The sequence below is a fragment of the Heterodontus francisci genome, chromosome 18 (genome assembly GCF_036365525.1).
Source record: "Heterodontus francisci isolate sHetFra1 chromosome 18, sHetFra1.hap1, whole genome shotgun sequence".
NCBI classification, from domain to species: Eukaryota; Metazoa; Chordata; class Chondrichthyes; order Heterodontiformes; family Heterodontidae; genus Heterodontus; species Heterodontus francisci.
The window spans coordinates 54,681,742-54,700,172 of NC_090388.1; the positions used below are offsets into that span (position 1 = coordinate 54,681,742).

General features: G+C 44.1%; 1 protein-coding gene across 1 annotated transcript in view; it reads left to right on the plus strand.

Moving 5' to 3' along the window:
- The window catches only part of cacna2d4a (calcium channel, voltage-dependent, alpha 2/delta subunit 4a), a 695,670-nt gene that overhangs the window by 650,852 nt on the left and 26,387 nt on the right, over positions 1–18,431 (plus strand). The gene's annotated exons all lie outside the window — the stretch shown is intronic.

An 18,431-nucleotide genomic window follows, 5' to 3' on the forward strand; every position in this document is an offset into this window, starting at 1 on the left:
ATAGCTGTTTCAACATTTCACTTCATCTTGTCACACATCTATGAAGTAAAATTCCAAATAAAAATGATTTTTCAAATACTTTTTCCCCTTGTGGCAGGCACCATTCTGTGACTGAGAATTTGGTTTGACCTCCTATTTCAGAACGGGTCAACTGGAGCTACGGAAGAGAGGCTGTGTTTAATCTGCTTTTTCAGGTCTTTTCCCTCCTTACAGGGAAAGCAACTGCCAATCATTCACATCGCCCGTGCTCAGAGTCACACACCCAATTTGTGTTTTGAACCCTTAGAAATATTTCACATTCCAGATTATCTTCATCCTGCTGATATCTTGTTCAGGAGCAATGGGGCACTTTGCGCTTCAGGAGTTTGATTCAATGTGATTTGTATCATCAAATTGCAATGCCAGGAAAACAGATCAATTTTTGTTAAGCATTTGTTTCATAAAAAGAGAGACAAGAGAAAAAAAGGATTGGTGAAATTGTTATAAACTTTTTAACCTTGTTTTAACATTCGATTTTGCCCCTTGGAGGCAAGAATCTGTTTGATTTCTTTTCAAATTGATATTCAAATATCTATTGATCTGTTTTGGATGTATTTAATGACTGAGGATCCACAGACCTCTTAGGGTAGAGAATTCCAAAGATTCACAAAGTTTTGAGTGAAGAAATTTCTCCTCATCTCAGTCCTAAATGGCAGACCCCCTTATTCTGAGACTGTGACCCCCTAGTTCTTGACTCCTCAGCCAGGGTAAGCATCCTCTCAGCATCTACCCTATCAAGCCCCTTAAGAATTTTATATGTTTCAATGATCACCTCTCGTGCTTCTAGATTCCAGAGAATATAGGACCATTGTACTCAATCCTTATAGAACATCCCTCACTTCCCAGTGAAACTTCATTACACCCTCTTAAGGCAAGTATACCCTTACTGCAGTAAGAAGACCAAAACTGTACACAGTGTCATCTCTCCAAAGCCCTATTTAATTGCAGAAAGACTTCCTCACTCTTATATTCTAACCCCCTTGCAATAATGGCTAACATATCTTTTGCCTTCCTAACTGCTTGCTGTACTTGCATGTTAACTTATTGTGAATCGTATACAGGGACAAATCCTTCTACATACCAACATTTCTTAGTCCCTCACTTTTTATAAAAGATTTGGCTTTTCTATTCTTCTTATCAGAGTGGATAATTTCACATTTCCCTGTATACATCCATCTTGCTCATTCATTTGACCTGTCTATATGTCTTTGCAACCTCTTTGTCCTCCTCACAGCTTACTTTCCCATCCAGCAGACTTGGATACATTACACTCAGTCTCCTCATTCTAAGTCATTGATATAGATTGTAAACAGCTGAAGTCCAAGCACTGATCCTTGTGACACCTCATTTATTCATACGCTCTGATTTCTATCTGTTAACAAATCCTCAATCCAAGCTAATATATTACCCCGACTCCCTTGAGCTCTAATCTTTCATAAGAACCTCTTGTGCGGCACCTTATTAACTGCCTTTTGAAAATCCAAACATGCTACATCCACTGGTTCACCCTTATTTATCTTACTAGTTCCACCACCAAAAAATTCTAATAGATTTGTTAAACATGATTTCCCTTTCAGAAAAATGTGTTGACTCTGCCTTACGATTTTCTATGTGCCCTGTTACCACATCCTTAATAGATTCTAGCATTTCCCTCACTACTGATGTCAGGCTAACTGGCCTATACTTCCCTATTTTCTCTCTCCCTCCTTTCTTTGCTACCTTCCGATCCACAGGGGCCATTCCAGAATCTAAGGATTTTGAGAAGATCAAAACCAATGCATCCACTATCACTGTAGCCACTTTAACTCCCTAAGGTGTAGGCCATCAGGTCCAGGGGATTTGTCGACTTTTAGCCCCATTAATTTCTCCAGTACTATTTCTTTACTAATGCCAATTACTTTAAGTTCCTCGCTCTCATTAGACCTTTGGCTCCTCACTATTTCTGGTATGTTCTTTGTGTCTTCTATCAAGACAGATACTGATGTAGCTCCTCAGATTATAGTGGAGACTTGGTTGTGCCATTGCTGGGATTTTTCAACTTGCTCGTGTGAGGCAATATGTCTGGTTGCATCATACAAGGTAAATGTCAGGGGGCAGAGCCAGGGGCAGGGACTTGCTAGGTTGGGAGATCCCACTCGTAGAGACTCAGCATATGTTTGAAGCAGGTATACCGAGTAAGTTCAGGTGTACCTGCTTCCTGATGGGCAACTTTGAGCCCCACCAATAGGGTCCAGGCCAGGGAAGTGACCCAGTTACCTGAAAAAGGGGCATTTATTTTAAAACTGCTGGGATCACAGCCTAAAGAATTGCAGGGCTGTGGTTTCAGAAAACTGAATTGATATCAACCAGGTAGTTGCTTGACAGATGTTACATGTGGCACGGTCAGGTTTGGCTTAGTGGTAGCACTCTCACCTCTGAGTCAGAAGACTGTGGGTTTGAGCCCCATTCCAGAGCTTTCAGTGCAGTACTAAGGGAGTGCTGCACAGTTGGAGGTGCTGTCTTTCAGGTACAATGTTGAACCGATGCCCTGTCTACCCTCTCAGGTGGATGTAAAAGATCCCATGGCACTTCAAAGAAGCTAAGGGAGTTCTCCTTATATTCTGTCAATATTTATCCCTCAATAAACATCACAGAATAATCTGTTAATTTATCTCATTACTGTTTGTAGGACCTTACTGTGTGCAAATTATCTGTCTCACTTCCTAACTTTTTAACACTGACTTCACTTTAAAAGTACTTGATTGATTGTAAAGTGCTATGAGATGGCTTGAGGTCATGAAAAGCACTCTACTTCAATTCTTTTTTATAAGGTCAGTGAAGTCTCTTTCTCTCTCCCTCTTGTTCTGTTGCAGCTTCATTTGCTTTCTCTCTGCTTCTCTTTCCTATCCTGTTACTTTTCCATGCTGCTGAGCACAACTGTTGCAACTGTCTTGTTGCAATTCTCCAACACCAAGAGTGGCTCAGTAGCACAACTACTGACCAGGCTGGCTGTGTTCGGAAGGACATGTCTGCCAAACTGGGACTGCGGCAGGTGGTGAGAAAACCAAGAAGAGGGAAAAGTCTATTTGACCTTGCCCTCACCAATTTACCTGTTGCAGATGCATTTGTCCATGACAAATTTGTCCAGTATTAGTAGGAGTGACTGCCGCACAGTCCTTGTGGAGGCAAAGTCCCGTCTTCACACTGAGCATACCCTCCATCGTGTTGTGTGGCACTACCACTGTGCGAAATGTAATAGATTCAGAACAGATGTAGCAGCTCAAAACTGGGCATCCATGAGATGCTGTGAGACATCAGCAGCAGCAGTATTGTATTCAACCACAACCTGTAACCTCATGGCATATCCCCCACTCGACCATTACCATCAAGTCAGGAGGCCAACACTGGTTCAATGACAAATGCAGGAGAGCATGCCAGGAGCAGCATCAGGCACACCTAAAAATGAGGTGTCAACCTGGTGAAACTACAACACAGGACTACTTGCATGCCAAATAGTGGAAGAAACATATGATAGACAGGGCTAAGCGATCCCACAACTAATGGATCAGATCTAAGCTCTGCAGTCCTGCCACGTCCAGTCATGAATGGCGATGGACAATTAAACAACTAACCAGAGGAGGAGGTTCCACAAATATCCCCATCCTCAATGATGGAGGAGGCCATCATATAAGTACGAAAGATAAGGCTGAAGCATTTGCAAGCATCTTCAGCCAGATGTGCTGAGTGAATGGTCCATCTCAGCCTCCTCCTGAGGTCCCCAGCATCACAGATGCCAATCTTCATCTAATTCGATTCACTCCAAGTGAAATCAAGGAACGACTGATGGCACTGGATACTGCAAAGGCTATGAGCCCTACAACATCCTAGTTGTGGTACTGAAGACTTGTGCTCCAGTACTACCTGCACCCCTAGCCAAGCTGTTCCAGTACAGCTACAACATTGGCATCTACCCAACAATGTGGAAATTGTACAGGTATGTCCTGTCCACAAAAAGCAGGGCAAATCCAATCTGGCAAATTACCGTCCCATCAGTCTGCTCTCAATCACCAGCAATAGTGCTATCAAGCGATAATTATTCACCAACAACCTGCTCACCGATACTCAGTTTCGGTTCTGCCAGGGCCATTCAGCTCCAGACCTCAATTCCAGCCTTGATCCAAATGTGGAAAAAGAATTGTATTTTAGAGGTGAGGTGAGAGTGACTGCCCTTGACATCAAGGCAGCATTTGATCATGTGTGACATCAAGGAGCCATAGCAAAATTGATGTCAATGAAAATCACGGGGAAAACTCTTCACTGGCTGGAGTCATACCCAGCACACCCCCAGGGCATCATTGCAGGAGTTCCTCAGGGTAGTTTCCTAGGCCCATCCATCTTCAGCGCTTCATCAATGACCTTCCTACAGTCATATGGTCAGAGGTGGGGATGTTCACTGATGATTGCACAATGTTCAGCACCATTCGCGACTCTTCAGATACTGAAGCAGTCCGTGTCCCGATGCAGCAAGACCATGACAACATTCAGGCTTGGGTTGATAAGTGGCAGGTAACATTCGCACCACACAAGTGCCAGGTAATGACCATTTCCAACAAGAGAGAAATTACCCATCTCACCTTGACATTCGACAGCATTAGCATCACTGAATTCCCCACCATCAACACCATGGGGCTTACCATTGATCAGAAACTGAACTGGACCAGCCATATAAATATTGTAACTACAAGAGAATAGGGGGCATAGAGTTAAAGTGATTGGTAGAAAGATTAGAGGGGAGATGAGGAAAAATGTTTTCACCCAGATGGTGGTGGGGGTCTGGAACTCACTGCCTGAAAGGGTGGTAGAGGCAGAAATCCCCAACTCATTTAAAAAGTAACTGGAGCACCTCAAGTGCTGTAACCTGCAGGGTTACGGACCAAATGCTGGAAGGTGAGATTAGATTTGGTGGCTCATTTTTCAGTTGGTGCAGATACAATGAGCCAAGTGGTCTCTTTCTGTGCTGTAAACTTTCTATTCTATTCCATTCTAAGTCACACACCATCCTGACTTGAAACTATGTCACCGTTCCTTCACTGTTGCTGGATCAAAATCCCAGAACTCCCTCCCTAATAGCACTGTGGGTGTACCTACACCACATGACTTCAGCGGTTCAAGAAGGCGGCTGACTTTCTCAAGGGCAATTAGGAATGGGCAACAAATGCTGGGCTTGCAAAGCTTTAAAGGAAAATGATGTAACAGAAATATTCTGATTAAACAACCAAATTCAAGTTATTTAATGCATATTCATCTCTAATATGTTGCTGTCGAAGTAATTTTTGACTTTAACCCCTTATAGGGACTAAACCAAATAAGGAGTACATCCCTAAAATAAAAGCAAAATACTGCGGATGCTGGAAATCTGAAATAAAAACAAGAAATGCTGGAAATACTCAGAAGGTCTGGTAGCATCTGTGGAGAGGGTCACTGACCTGAAACGTTAACTCTGCTTCTCTCTCCACAGATGCTGCCAGACCTGCTGAGTATTTCCAGCATTTCTTGTTTTTATTTCAGAAGTACATCCCTATTGTTACGACTCGGTGAGAAAGGTGTCTAGGGGTCTTTCTCAGCCTTCACCTGGTCTTATTGTAACAGGGTTTTATTTTAAACACACTGTGTTTTGAGCTCCCCTTTTTGTGAATCCTTGTTCACAGCTTTCCAATTATAAGGCAAAGAAATTAGCATAAACAAGCTTTCTTCTGTTCAAAGGAGAAAAGTGAGATTTATTAAACCATAAACTTAAACTCTAATATGGTTAACGCCTAAGGATATCTGACGTGCCCATGCTAGCATGCACACACGATATACACATGCTACTAGGGACAGAAAAGAGCAGAAGAAAAGATAAGTAGAACAGTTTGAGGCAATCTCTTGTTACTGTGCTTCGAGCTCACTGTACTCCTTGATTGAAGATATGGTCTTGTGTTTCGTTGGGGTTCAGTGTTTCTTTTAAACCTTGTTCACAGAGGAGATTTGTTCTCTCTTTGAGTTTACGTGTTTTCAATGGTTTCCGAAGCTGGTGAAAGCGAGATGAGGGCAGACAGGAGAGGGGTCATCAAACCAGGAGCCAGGAGCTTTCTGATTTCAAAATCTGCTTTTCCAGTTTAAGACTCCCCTAGTTGGCCAGCAGGTGGTCACGTGACTGACCGGTTTGACGAAGTCTCTTCTGTGTATTGGGGCAGGGACTGGTTCCTTTGTTTCAACACTAACTGGCACTATACAAATGTCTTTCCAGTCAGGGACTGGCAATTTTGAAGTTTTAATGCTCATGCGGCAAAATAATGTGTGCCTCAATCTTGGCCAGTGAGGGGTTTGCCTGACACCATGAATCTCCTTTAATTAAGTTCAACCAGACCAATTCTTATAGAATTGAACTAGCTTTCCTGCGAAGAAAGAAAACTAACAGAGAATATTACCATCTTTCAGATAGCCTATTTTTAATAATTATGGCTAAGTCAGAAATATCCCAGATATTATAAGGGTCTGGGAAACTCTCTTCAATACATGTCTCTCCACTTAAAGAGACACAGAAAGGGGGTTCTTGTAGTTGTATACAGAATGCTACATGAGACGATTTATTAACTTTTATATATTAAAGAATTTAACATGCAATACACTGTTAAGTGGATAAATATATCACAATATCAAATATTATTAAGAGATGTAACACATAATCTTATTTCTAACATAGAATCCAAAGGTTTAACCTTGCTAACGTTACAGCAAGATATCTTAGAATATCCATCAAAATTTAAAGTAAACTTTTACCTTAAATTCCCTGAGTAAGGCATAGGGTAAGAAGTATTGAGGAATGCAAGACTTCTAATCTTTACTTCAAAAACTCTCATGTTTATACTGTTGCTTAGGTGTCATCTGACCTTTTAGCATATAGGTATTACCTTTTTATGTGTGTTTTTCTTGCTTTCAAAATCCATATTTAGTAGCATCATTAACTAACTCTCCACTTAATGTTTTACTGGAAATCCCCTGTTCTTGAAGTTGTGAGCATTTATCTAGTCAAAATGTTTATAATTGTGTTTACTTGACTTCTTGTTCCTGTAAGTCTATTCTATTTATTGTTTTGTTATCTATAATTGCCTTTTTATGATACCTTAAAGCAACCTTTTGGGCCGATCTGTCTGCATCAACAACCCCATAAACTATTTAAGTTTATTGTTATCTCTTACTGATGTCACACAGGATATTTCAATGCATGTGTTTATCTTCCAAGACCCTGGCAATAGAAATTCTATTCGAACAGGGACCTTAAAATTTTTAACTCTATCTTCTTAAAGGGGAATGTCAGTGACGCTTGAAAACTGACCATTTATTCAATCTTTAATTCTAAAAGATATAGTATATTAACTACATCTAAATTCTACCTAATTAAGCTTATTATACCTATATTCCATCACATTCTTACAATTCCACTTTATTTCCTCCCACTATTTCTTTTTATTCTTTTCCTCACCCCTCTAATATTTTGTGCTCCACTTTCTTTCTGATTTTCCTTCTTCCTCTTTTCCACAGTCACACCTAATCAGAAATTTCTACTGGAGTACAGGTTCCATATACCATTTATCATTTATTAAAAAAAAAACTAATGGCTGTCTTGTGGTGTGCATACAATAAGTTAGACATTTAAATTGACAGCAGCACTATAAGATGTAATGAACTTGTTGCACATGGGTATTATTTTGAAGGTAAAGCTAACCTGACCTTTTAAAGCCAAAAGTCCAAAAGCTCTAAAACCTGAGGTCAGTAATAGGTTAATTGCTGCTGGTGAGACAAGTTTACAGATTGGCAGGTGCTCGTAAGTCTCCAGCTCCACATCATGACATAATTTTAACTTACACATACATATAGTTATCCACAATGCTGCTCATAGCAAGTCAGAGGATGTGCTGTTTTATAAGGACTGGTGTATTACACCATATAGTGCTCAATTAATTATTCCACCAAAGTAGGTATATGTTCCCTTAAGATTACAATGTTTAATTGCTCTGCATTTTTTTAAACAAATGTTTGGGTTGACTACAGGTCAGTCTAGCTTTTTTCAAACTCTAGTTGTTGTTAAGTAAACAGAGGTCACTCAATTTAGTTTTTTAGTGAGGAAACTGTAGATTGGAATGTATTCACCATTTCAGGCTATATAGTACAGTCACACAGTATTTTAAAATTATTTTGCATTCATAACAAAAAGTCCAATTTTAATGTTGAACGGGAATTGAGCAGGTGAGGGAGGTAGCTAAGGCAAGCATCAAACTCCACTACCCCCGGCATTGTGAGTCTCATCTGCATCCTGCCAGTCAACTGCCCATTTGAAACAGGCGGGAGATGGCAGCTTACCGTCAGAATTTCAGTTGGCAGAAGCCACCTCTAAGAAATGCATGGGGAGGTTGAGGCGAGTTTGAGCCTGATGAGTGGGAAGGAGGGAAGGCTGGGGTAGGGGTGACATAACTTCCCCCATGTATGCCGCAGGCACTCCATGAGGAAATGTTGTTTTATATGTCTAAAACACACGAATTTGCGTCTCTTCTGGTCCCAGTTCGTCTTTACCCTGTTGTAATCTTACAGAAAAAGCACAATGGCTTCCTTGCTCAGACTAGTTAAAATTACACTCGGGGCCCGATAACATTATCAGCGCCAGATCTACATATTTAAAGGACCCTGTTGGCTTCAGGCGGCTGTCCTTGCCACCTACTCAGAAGAACAGGTTAAAATGGCAGATAGTGAGGTCAGCACAAAATATCAGTGAGTAAGTCACCCAGCTAATTTTAACTGCTTGCTCACCTGGTTGCTGACAGACATAGCATCTGTAGTGTGTTGCCTGCATGTGCAGTTGCACTATCTTTAATATATAAATTTTTTGGACAGACTTGATGGATCAGCTGGTCTTTTTCTGTCCATCATTTTCATATGTTCGTGTGTGATTACTAGTGAATCTCCCCATGGTGTTTTTATGAGCAGGTGAAATAATATACTGTTATAAAATTTACATGGTACTTCCTGTAAACATTAACCTCACTTCTTGTGTTACATTATTTGAGTAATAATTTATTTGCCAGCATTTGTAAGATGTCAACATTTATAGTGTGTCAGTATTCATCAGCATACTTTGTTGATCTGCTTAAAGTAAAGCACCTGCAAATCGTAACTGAGGCAGTATGAAACATATTAATCAATAGCAAGGTAAGTGGGTAGAAAACAGCCAGTGAGAAGCTTAAGCAAATGAGTTGGGCTGAATTTAGTGAGCCCGCTGCTGGTCCCGGAAATGGGTGCTGTTCCCGAATGTGACTTGGACAGCTGGCCCACCACAATCACATGGCGGGCAGCTGTTTTACATACTGGAGGCGATTTCCCCTACCCGGCCCCCCCCCCAAACACACGGCGGGGGCGCAAGGTGAGACGTTCATCACATTGTCAGATGACCCCAGAGCAGGTGCTGGTGCCACATTTAGAGGCCTACCAGCCCTGCATTCTCTACTGCCTTTTGAGAACAACTGCCTTCCACAGTGGCGCTTGCTGTCCCAGAACCCCTCCAGCTAACCCTTACTACCCCGGGGCCACAGCATCTGACTGATAGGTAAGGAAGCTGAAACAGAGCCTGAACCAACCACGGCAGAAGGAAGACATAGGGTGTTTAGCGATGCCTCCCTAGAGATTCTCCTCCAGGCTGCAAGGGAAAGGCGGGAGATCCTCTTCCCCAGTGATGACAAGAAGAGATCCTCCCACTTGACCAAGCAAGCCAGGACAGAGATAGCTGAGGTGGTCAGCAGCCATGGTGTCACCACCCCCACTCTCCCCACCCCCAGACATGGGTCCAGTGCAGGCAGAGAGTCAACAGCCTCATTCATTCTGTCAAGCTGAATGCTCCATATATCCTTTTGAGGGTTTGCATGAGGCTTCACAGTAGGAGGCGAGACATGGGGAGGGACACATCACAAAAGCACTGGCAAAAAGGGTCAAACATCACCTCCCCCTGACAGATGCATGGCTGCATCTTGGCCACAGGCCACCCTCTTTCACAGCTCACCCCATTAACGCCCCTGAAAGCTGACAGGAGGATGGGCTATATGGGAAAGCCCAGTAAGGGTTGAGGGGCTGCCACTAGCAGAACAGTCACATTGATGTTTCAGCAAAGTATGACTATCTCCCCCTTTCCACTTGCAGGACAAGAGAGCCCACAACACGAGGGAAACATCACAGACTGGCAGAGAGATCCCCAACATTAGCTGTCTCTCCACAGCAGAGGAGGAGGCACTTTAACTGGCAGGGGCCAAGGATAGCCATTCCATAGCGGATGGGGAGACTGGCATCTCCACACAAGAGAGTGAAGATTGACTTCCATGAAAATACAGTTCAGCTTTGGAGACCCACATCATGGATGGTTGGCAGGCGTCTGCAGGAGACTCTACTGGAAGGGGGCCCAAATTTCACCTCTGAGGAGGATCAGCGGTCAGAAGATGCACCGTCCCATGACTCTCCTGCACTTTCCACCAACACAGATACTTACAGTTCAGTGAGTTTGCATTCAGCTGTAGAATCAGGATGACAAGCTGGTGAAAGCACTGCACACATACCCGAGAAGCTGGCTGAGGATGAGACAGCTGAGCCCTCTGACAGTTAGAGGACTGTGGGTGGTCAGGCCCATGCTAAGCCCAGGATGATAACGAGCCTCTAGTATTGCCAGCACAGGGCATGCTGGAGTTGCAAATATAGATAAGGTAACATCTGGTGGAGGTGCCAGAGGCCATGCGCAGTCATGAATGGACGATGGAGGGGGTCCATCCATACTATGACGAGCACATCATTGAGAGGTTGGCAACCCTCATGGACAGCCTGGTCCTACAGATGCACGCAGACTTACACACCATTGCTTTGGCCATGAGCTCAATGCAGCAGTGGCAAGGCGAGAGAAGGATCAGGAGCCTGGAGAGCAGGGAAGTTCAAATGAGCCTTGAAAGGGATGAGGAGAGGCTGATCTCCACATCTGCGGGCTCCCCTCAGGGTGCTCCAAGTGTGGACACCAGTTCCTCAGCCCTTCTGCCAGTAAGCCCAGCTCCAGCAGCCATGACACCTGAGGAGATCCTGCACCTGTGCAGGAAACCCTCAGACATCCGAGGCCTTCCAGGCCTCAGGCAGCCAGAGGATGCTGCCAAAGTCATCTCAGGCCAAGGTGCAACTAGATCAGCAGCCTGCCTCCAGCCCAGCTGCTGTTGCAGGGATCACACTGCATAGGAGCTCTCACAAACGTATTAAGAATTCCATTTAGATACATATGGGGACTCACGGGATAGAACATATGCAATTTATTGATTAATTAAAAGCTCTTTTATTACAATCATTAACGATCATTGTCTGGAGGCATTTTTCCATGACGTCATTATTGTGAGTTGTTGATCTTCCCCCTTATTGCAATGTGACCATAGCCCTCATTAACATGCGTTCTTCCATGGGCACTAGCACACATTGCAACTGGTCAAAGGTCAGGGAATACAAATGGAAAGGAGGTGACAGACTGCATGTATTAAGGTGAGTCTTAATTGGAGTCTCTTTGATTGAACATCAGGATGGCTGGAAGTGGGTGTTTATGAGGTTGTCTCTTGCCTCTTTAGCATATCCTTCTATCTGCCTGGCCTCCGGTGCAACACCTTCAGCATCCAGTGCTCTTTGCTCCTCTGACTCTTCTGTACCCTCCTCATCAGTAGAGGGGTGTTGCTCAGACATCTCATCTTCGTAAGGCCTCCCCCTCTGCTAGATTGTGCAGAGTAGAGCAGACCACCACGATACATGAGACCCTCACTGGGGAATATTGCAGGGCACCATCAAATCGATTGAGGCAGTGGAATCTCATCTTCAGCGGCCCCATGTCCTGCTTGATGGTCGCTCACATGGAGCCGTGGCAATTGTTGTACCTCTCCTCTGCTGCATTGTGAGGGTTCCTCACAAGCATAGGAAGCCAAGTCTTCAATGGGGAGCCTTTGTCCCAGCAAATCCATCCCTGAAGGTGAATGGGGGCCTGAAAAGCTGTAGCACCTGGGATTGTCGAAGTATGTAGATGCCGTCGCTGCTTCCCGGGAAGTGGGCACACAACTGCAGGAAACGTTTTCAGCGGATGCAGACTAATTGAACATTGATTGAATGGAAGAATTTCCTGTTGATGAAGGCGGCTGGCTGGTCCGTTGGAGTCTTAGTTTAGTTTAGAGATACAGCACTGAAACAGGCCCTTCGGCCCACCGAGTCTGTGCCAACCATCAACCACCCATTTATACTAATCCTACACTAATCCCATATTCCTACTAAACATCCCCACCTGTCCCTATATTTCCCTACCACCTACCTATACTAGTGGCAATTTATAATGGCCAATTTACCTACCAACCTGCAAGTCTTTTGGCTTGTGGGAGGAAACCGGAGCACCCGGAGAAAACCCACGCAGACACAGGGAGAACTTGCAAACTCCACACAGGCAGTACCCAGAATTGAACCCAGGTTGCTGGAGCTGTGAGGCTGCGGTGCTAACCACTGCGCCACTGTGCTGCCCCTTGATGGCCACATGCTACACCTTGCACCCGGTGGAATCCTGCAATTGCCCTGAGCCTGATGACCTCCTTGGCCTGACTGTCAGCGTCAGTCGGATAGTGCACATAGTCACCGACCCTGTTAAACAGGGCATTGGTTACCTCCTTGATGCAGTGGTGGGCTGCTGCCTGGGAGATCCCACACATGTCCCCGGAGGATCCCTGGAAAGAGCCCAATGCAAAGAAGTTTAGTATCACTGTGATCTTCAGGGCAACTGGCATAGGATAACCCACAAAGGTTGCAACTTGTGCTGCAGCAAGGCACATAGATCAGTGATGTCCTCCTTGGAGAGGCGCAGTCTTCGTTGACAATGCCACTTGGACATTTGGAGGGAGCTGATTCGGGTCCTGTATACTGTACTACACTGCAGCTTGTTGGCCCTCCCTCCATCAGAGGCACTGCATCATGCCACAGGGATCCAAAAAGACAGGGTGTATGAGACCCTTGCTAGGCGACCAGTGGGCTTACAGGGCACTGTCGATGCAGAAATAACCCTGCCTTGGCAACTGATCTTTTGAGAAATTTCTCGGCAGAATCCCTGATGGTATTCAAAGGCCAACCTTGCAGATCACTGGCCCTCTCTTCCAGTTGTATGAGCGAGAAAACTGATCACACAGCAGTCTCACAACCCATTTCAAGCACCCCTAACCCACGCAAATCCCAGCAGAACCCCCAAGCTCCCAATCCCCCTTGCAGAGCACATAGCGACACAGTCCGACAGTGGCCTGTGAACCGCACCCCTCTCCCCCACACCTATGCAAAAATGCCTAGGTCTGCCTCCCTGTCGAGGCTCTGAAGTCTCTCACCTTGGTGCCACCAAGTTTTAACAGTCATAAAGCCAAAATACATGAGTGCTGCCCGCTGCCATTAAATCAAGAGCCAACTATTAAATCCCAAATAATGATATGTAAATTCATTCTAAACAACCTCTCAGCAATTTAAAATAGATTCCCGTCGCATAAGGGTGGCATTGCCTCCTTAGTGCTTTCCCGCCACTGACAAAATTCGGAAACAATATCACGATGCCGGATTTTTGGGGAAGACAGTTCCGACGCGATTTCCCTTCCCCCCTCATGCCCCCAGACCTGCATTAAATGGCCTCATTAAATTCTGTCGAACTAATTTCAAATGATTGATCAGGAAAACCTACCAATGAAAAACATTTTTTTAGAAGTGCAACAATTGAATTCAAATGCTTTAAAAAAACTATCACCCTCCAATTGTTTCTCAGCAACTGAAAGTTCTAATATTCAAAATAACATTGTATGCTAAATAATTACATATATCACAATAACGTAATTATATTTACCCACTGGATTTGTTGTCATTTTTAATTCCTTCCTTAAACTTTTAGCAGGATAGTAGCAGACTTCAGGAGTTCATAGATAGATTGATGAAATGGGCAGACCCATGGCAGACAGAATTTAATGTGGATAAGTGTGAAATGATGCACTTTGGGAGAAACAACATGGCGAGTCAGTATAATCTAAATGGCACAAAAGCAAAATACTGCAGATGCGGAAATTCTGAAATAAAAACAGAAAATGCTGGAAATACTGAGCAGGTCAGGCAGTATCTGTCGAGAGAGAAACAGGTTAACGTTTCAGGTCAATGACCTTTCATCATTTATAATCTAAAGGATGTTATTTTAAGGGGGTGCAAGAGGGACCTGGGGTGCATAGTCACAGATCTTTGAAGGTGGCAGGGCAAGTTGAAAAGGCGATTCAGAAAGTGTATGGGATACTTGGCTTTGTAAATAGGGACACTCAATACAGAAACAAAGAAATCATGCTAAACCAATGAAAATCACTGGTCAGGCCTCAGCTGAAGCATTGTGTACAATGAGGGACCTGGTCGTTTGTGAGGACAGCGTGAAACAGGCTGATATGCTCGAACAGGTTGATGTTAAGAAGGAGGATGTGCTGGAAATTTTGAAAGACATGAGGATAGATAAGTCCCCGGGGCCAGATGGGATATACCCAAGGTTATTACGGGAAGCGAGGGAAGAGATTGCCGCGCCTTTGGCGATGATCTTTGCGTCCTCACTGTCCACTGGAGTAGTACCTAATGATTGGAGGGTGGCAAATGTTATTCCCTTGTTCAAGAAAGGGAATAGGGATAACCCTGGGAATTACAGACTTACGTCGGTGATGGGCAAATTATTGGAGAGGATTCTGAGAGACAGGATTTATGATTATTTGGAAAAGCATAGTTTGATTAGAGACAGTCAGCATGGCTTTGTGAGGGGCAGGTCATGCCTCACAAGCCTTATTGAATTCTTTGAGGATGTGACAAAACACATTGATGAAGGAAGAGCAGTGGATGTGGTGTATATGGATTTTAGCAAGGCGTTTGATAAGGTTCCCCATGGTAGGCTCATTCAGAAAGTAAGGAGGCATGGGATACAGGGAAATTTGGCTGTCTGGATACAGAATTGGCTGGCCCATAGAAGACAGAGGGTGGTAGTAGATGGAAAGTATTTAGCCTGGAGCTCGGTGACCAGTGGTGTTCCGCAGGGATCTGTTCTGGGACCTCTGCTCTTTGTGATTTTCATAAATGACTTGGATGAGGAAGTGGAAGGCTGGGTTAGTAAGTTTGCCGATGACACAAAGGTTGCTGGATTTGTGGATAGTGTGGAGGGCTGTTGTAGGTTGCAACGGGACATTGACAGGATGCAGTGCTGGGCTGAGAAGTGGCAGATGGAGTTCAACCTGGAAAAGTGTGAAGTGATTCATTTTGGAAGGTCGAATTTGAATGCAGAATACAGGCTTAAAGACAGGATTCTTGGCAGTGTGGAGGAACAGAGGGATCTTGGGGTCCACGTCCATAGATCCCTCAAAGTTGCCACCCAAGTTGATAGGGTTGTGAAGAAGGCGTATGGTGTGTTGGCTTTCATTAACAGGGGGATTGAGTTTAAGAGCCGCGAGGTTATGCTGCAGCTCTATAAAGCCCTGGTTCGACCACACTTGGAATATTCTGTTCAGTTCTGGTCGCCTCATTATAGGAAGGATGTGGAAGCTTTAGAGAGGGTGCAGAGGAGATTTACCAGGATGCTGCCTGGACGGAGGGCATGTCTTATGAAGAAAGGTTGAGGGAGCTAGGGCTTTTCTCATTGGAGCGAAGAAGGATGAGAGGGGACTTGATAGAGGGGTACAAGATGATGAGAGGCATAGATAGAGTGGATAGCCAGAGACTTTTTCCCAGGGCGGAAAGGGCTATCACCAGGGGGCATAATTTTAAGGTGATTGGAGGAAGGTTTAGGGGAGATGTTAGAGGTAGGTTCTTTACACAGAGAGTGGTGGGTGCGTGGAATGCACTGCCAGCGGTGGTAGTAGAAGCAGATACATTAGGGACATTTAAGCGACTCTTGGATAGGTACATGGATGATAGTAGAATGAAGGGTATGTAGGTAGTTTGATCTTAGAGTAGGTTAAAGGGTCGGCACAACATCTTGGGCCGAAGGGCCTGTACTGTGCTGTACTGTTCTATATTCTATGTTCTAATTCTGGGCACCACACTTTAGGAAAGATGCCAAGAGCTTGGAGAGGGGACAGAGGAGGTTGACCAGGATGATACCAGGGATGAGGGAGTGCAGCTATTGGAGAAACTGAGATTGTTCTCCTTAGAGCAACCAAGGTTAAGGGGAGACCCATCAGATGTATTCAGAATAATGAAAGGTTTTGATAGAACAAGTATAGAGAAACTACTTCCTCTGTCAAGTGGGAGGGTTGACAGAAGTCATGCATTTAAAACAATTGGCAAAAGAGCTTGAGGGGAAATGAGGAGATATTACTTCACATAGAGGGCTGTTAAGAATTGGAACGTGCTACCTGAAAGGATAATGGAGTAAGATTCCGTAGAAACCTTTAAAAGACAATTGGACATGTTCTTGAAGAGGAATAATTTGCAGGGTTATGGGGGATAAGCTGGTGCATGGCACTAAATTGGACAGCTCTTTTAAAGAGCCGGTGCAGGTGTAATGAGCCAAATAAGATTCTCTGGGCATGAAAGTCGGATTCATAGCGCAGCTGGAGATGGGGCTACAGAAGCCGGAGGCCCTCTGAGTGGGGCTTCCAATCACTTCCAGCAGAGCCTGCACACCACCCCAACTTGGGAAGGGCGCTCATGTGGGCAGCCCCCCAGCATGTGCCCAAAGCCTCTGATCTGTGCTGTCATGACATCATTCCCCACCAGCTAATTTGTTGCTCTACTTCATGAATTTGGACCACGCAGATCCAGTCAACATATTCACTTGTCATCCACCAAAGAACATGTGTTCAGCTGGAAGAGGGGCCCTGCACTAGGGTTATTTAAAGGGCCAGGCACCCAATTTAGAATAACTCTTGCAAAGTCTTTGGAAATACTGTGCATTGAGTATGGAGGTGCTGTGGTGAGTTCCTGGATTTGGCAGGGAATGTTGCTGCATTCTCACAGGGAGGGCAGAGGATTTGGTGACCTGTCCACACAAAGGCTGGAACAGGTATTGAGGGCTGAGTTGACAGCCTCTGGGACAGCAGCACAACAGGGAGATGGAAGACGAATTTGTAGAGTGCATCAGGGATTGTTTCTTAGAACAATACGTTTCAGAACCTACCCAGAACAGGCTATTTTAGATTTGGTAATGTGTAATGAGGTAGGATTAATAAGAGATCTCATAGTTAAGGATCCTCTAGGGGAAGCGATCATAACATGGTCGAATTTCAAATACAGTTAGAGGATGAGCAACTCGGGTCTCAAACCAGTGTCTTCAACTTAAACGAGGGCAATTACAGAGGTATTAAGAAAGAGTTGTCTAAAGCGGGCTGGGAAAATAGACTAAAGGGAAAGTCAGTAGATGAGCAGTGGCAGACTTTTAAGCAGATATTTCGTAACACTCAACAAATATTTATTCCAGTCAGAAGGAAGGACTCGATGAGAATGATGAACTACCCATGGATAACAAAGGAAGTTAAGGAGAGTATCAAATCAAAAACAAAGGCATACAAAGCAGCGAAAGCTAGTGGTAGGCCAGAGGATTGGGAATCTTTTAGGAACCAGCAGCGGATGACTAAAAAACTAATAAAGAGGGAGAAAATTGATTATCAGAGTAAGTTGGCAAGAAATACAAAAACAAACAGTCAGAGCTTCTACGGGTATATAAAAAGGAAGAGAGTAGCTAAAATAAGTGTGGGATCCTTAGAGGATGAGACTGGGGAATTAATAACAGGGAACAGGGAAATGGCAGATAATTTAAACCAATATTTTGCATCGGTCTTCATGGTGGAGGACACTATAAACATCCCAACAATAATAGATAAGCAAGGTGTAAATGGGAGGGAGGAACTTGTAACAATCTCTATCACGAGAGAAAAGGTGCTGGACAAACTGATGGGACTAAAGGCAGACAAGTCGCCAGGACCTGATGGCCTGCATCCAAGGGTTTTGAAAGAAGTGGCTGCAGAGATAGTGGAGGCATTGGTCATAATATACCAAAACTCACTGGATTCTGGTAGGGTACCAGTGGATTGGAAAACCACTAATGTGACACCCCTATTCAAGAAAGGAGGGAGACAGAAAGCAGGAAACTATAGACCAGTTAGCTTAACATCTGTCATTGGGAAAATGCTAGAGTCCATTATTAAGGAAGAAATAGCAGGACATTTCGAAAAACATAATATAATCAAACAGAGTCAACATGGTTTTATGAAAGGGAAATCATGTTTGACAAATTTGTGAGAGTTCTTTGAGGATATAACAAACAGAGTTGATAAAGGGGACCCGGTAGATGTAGTGTA